General features: G+C 33.2%; 1 long non-coding RNA gene across 1 annotated transcript; it reads left to right on the forward strand.

Annotated features, from left to right (window-relative positions):
- Positions 1-2,566: 2,566 nt before the first annotated feature.
- On the forward strand, positions 2,567-3,479 carry LOC132069455 (uncharacterized). The gene is made up of 3 exons (XR_009417787.1): positions 2,567-2,719; positions 2,852-2,933; positions 3,363-3,479. It is a non-coding gene; the product is annotated as an uncharacterized LOC132069455 (long non-coding RNA).
- Positions 3,480-3,757: the final 278 nt, after the last annotated feature.

Raw genomic sequence — 3,757 nt, forward strand, 5'->3', positions numbered from 1 at the left:
TTGTTTATTTATGCATTTGGGCAAATCAACTTTAGAATGCCACTGCTCCACTAGATGAGTCTACTGACAAACATATTTTGTGAGTGGTGTTGTCCCCTTGAATATCTTTTAACAATCATTGCCTTAAAGAAACAGGAAGAAGCACAACCACAAGGTGCTACAATTAAATACAACTAATACAATACGGTGAACTAGTGTTCAACATCCATCAACATTGTATCGACTCAGTTAAGTGCAATCTCCGGGGCTTATGGTTTTTATCTTATATTAGAAGAGATCTGATTTTGCAGGGCATGCTAAGTATATGAAAATGGAATCACATTTTTTCCTAGACAAAATGTCACCATAGAGTTCGCCGTCTCTGGGATGATAAGCCCATCAGAAAATGTCCTTTCAAGTCACGGTGTGATGTTTTTCCCCGGTTGTCGGGCGCGTTAGCCCCGGGAGGCTAAAACCCAGGATCGCTTCGCCTCGTTTTAGGCGCTTTCGTCATCACGCTCAAGAATACTTTTCCTCCCAATGGCCCTCGAGGGACACAGAAAATTTCACATTTCTTTTATAATATTTTTACAATTCCTTTGTCCATATTTTATTATTCATGCTTATTTTTAAAGTCTTGGACTAAACATTTTAAAATTTGTATTTTGACCATTGCCCCCTTTTTTTCATTAAAGACGTTTTATTTTTGACTTAAAGCCCCGACTTTAGATTTTTTTTGCTTTTTTGATAACACTGATGTTGTTTCACATTTTACTATGAAGTTTGTTCCATTCTACATACTGGTATTTGTTTATTTTATTTTTGCAACTATACTTTCATCTTTTCACAGTGAAAAATGAAACATTTGCCAGCGACGCTCTTGTAGAGTACAGAGAAAAAGAGACAAAAATTATCACCTACTTGAAACAAAACAAAAGCCCAAAACACACAGAGAAGGATCAAGTAGACAAATGCTAAAATAAGACATTGTGTTATAAAGTTCACACCTAAGATATCTGCTCTGCATGAACAAAAAGTACTGGCAGATTTGATGTTTTTTACAGTACTGGATCTGGGGTGTAATATCAACCCACAGCCAGGTAATTTGATTCATTTTGAGAAAGAAATTTACTCTGTTAAAACTACAACTTATATAAGTTTTTTAAAACATATTTTATATGCCTTCAAATGTTAATGTTTTCTGTATAAAAAGATCTTCGGGTAGGTTAATTATGTAGTACATTACTGATGCTTCATTTACTTGTAAGAATGATAGTGAACTATAATTTTCTGTATGGTTACTCGAGATAGAGGGTGAATAACATGAACCTTAACATCAAAGCATCTCAAGCGGCAAATGGTGTGCTATATGTAGATGATGTTTTCAATAAGGGGAGAAGTGTTGTTGTGCATCTAAATTCAAGAGATATGTATCATATGGGAGAAGTAGCGGAAGATGAAGTATATGAGAATGATCCATACCAATAGCAAGGTCTTGAACAGTTTTTTGGCCATGGTGACGGTATGTACAACTAGCTACATACCATCTAATTGATCTGTACTTTATCTGTTATTCATGTGAATATCTAACAACTTCAGTTCAATTCCATTGTTACACCAAGTGACATATATATCTGTAAGAGGCTCTTGAGCTCTTTTTAGTTTATGTAACAAGATCTTTCCTTCAGCTTGTCGTTGGCTGTTTATAGGTTTTCATCAAATATTATTATTTCAGTATTTCAGAATTGTGACTTATAGATTGAGTCTGCTTCATCTTGTGGATGTGGGAATATCATCAAGTGACAGTACTCTAGATTGTATAATTGTTAAGTTGTCAGTTGTCACAGGTGTTTTATATAACTTTAATTTGGTAGAATTTGAATTTGTGATGTTTGTTTTAATGGAATTTGATTTACGTTGTATGAGTTATTTAGTAAATTTATAATTTATTGGGAAGTCTATTACTCTTTATGTCTAAGAGGTCTTTGTGAAAACAATTGTTACATTTTAGACAAATACCTAGAGGATTTTAGTTGAAGAAATATGAAATTAGTAGTAATAATAATTACGTGTTTTTTTCATGTAAATACCTCAAATATCACTTTATTTATTTCAAATACGTCCCTTCATGTGCGGTTCTAATTTTATTTTCTTTGGATGAGGACATTGAGCTATTTTATTGATGAGCAGGTGATAAAAATTGGCACTAGGAACTGCCTACTTTGAAGACATGTTGAATGATGTGAACTATCTCATTTTGAAGTTTTAACTATACAACATTTTGCTTACTTATTTCGATTCTGCAGCAGTTCGTGTAATCACGTTCCCCTTCCTCTTTTTCTTTTGGCTATTTTAAATTACATAATCACATGGTGCAACTAAGAACTTAATTAATAACCTGAAATATGAAGATATTGCTAAATACTCGTATTTGTTAAACATTTGTGGGTTCTTGAAAGATGAAAATGGAACTTTTTTTAGTTAAAGTACTCTTTTCATTTATCACCGTATTCAATGTGCTGGTTCTTTCCATGACTGCTCAACAAGATGCAACTTTTTGAAATGATAACGTGGTACTAATGAGAAACAATCCTAATGGATCAACTCTTATTGATACTTGCAGTTCCACAGAGCTTCTCATAGTGAGATACTTGCGATGATAAATGACAATCAGAGATGAAAAGGACACCTTAACTAGAAAAACAACCAGTGCAGTACCCTATTGAGATTTGAGGCTAAGGTGACAATTTTTCACTCAACCGATGCCCATGACTTTCTCATAGCTTGTATGATTTCTGGCACTAGTTGTTCAGCGTTTGAAATATCAACTGTTGAATGATAGCATCAAATATTGTTGACTGTTTGTTTGTAGGATTCCCCTAAAAGTGAAAACCACATGATTAGGAAGAAAAGAAGGCTCATACATGAACAAAAGTCTTCTGACTCTTGGAACTGTAAGTACACAAAAACAATTGTTGGCAGTTTGTATATAGGATTCCCATAAAAGTTGGGCACTTGGATTTTATTTTCTCGAACTCTATCTTCTGTTTTTCTTTGTCAGTGAGATGAATGACTGAGGCTATAAACAATATTTCATGTCGTTTCTCTTTAATTCACAGCCGTGTTTGATTCTAATGTGAGAAATCCTACATACGTTACCTTATATTTTAATACTTAGTAGTTTTCATGAACATATTGATAGAATTTGTGTTGCCAAGTAGGGTAGTTTGTGATGATATACTAAGAGTCTGTAAACTTTCACTTATGTTAAACTTGTAACTATAAGGTTTAGTTGTACATTAGAAATTACTAATATATATATATACACTCCACCATTTATTGCATTTTAGATAGTATTCTTAATTGACTTTCTTTTACGATAGATGCATATTCAATCGAAATCAAGAAAGTTCGTGAAAAGCTAGAAGAAAGGTCTGCCAAATGAAGTAGTCTATGGGGAAAAGATGATATTAAAGATCCAGTTGATAACAATTTCTATCTGCTGGGCAATTAATCTAAATTCGCATCGGATAGGCCCACTAAGAAATAAATTGCTCCCTGCCAAACTTCTTCATTCCCAAACTACATTATTTTGTGATTGAATTTTGTTATTCTGCCTCCCCCACTTAAAACACGTACGAAGTCTCTCGAGCCCTTACTCCCACACTTAAAACATGCATGACACACTTGTTTCTAAAAGTTCTTTTAATTTTATTTTTTGAAAAAACTTTTTTAATAGGTTTAAAAAAAATTTGGGGTTTTTTTAAAATTTTTTTAG

Source organism: Lycium ferocissimum, chromosome 9, assembly GCF_029784015.1.
Source record: "Lycium ferocissimum isolate CSIRO_LF1 chromosome 9, AGI_CSIRO_Lferr_CH_V1, whole genome shotgun sequence".
In the NCBI taxonomy this organism is placed as follows: domain Eukaryota; kingdom Viridiplantae; phylum Streptophyta; class Magnoliopsida; order Solanales; family Solanaceae; genus Lycium; species Lycium ferocissimum.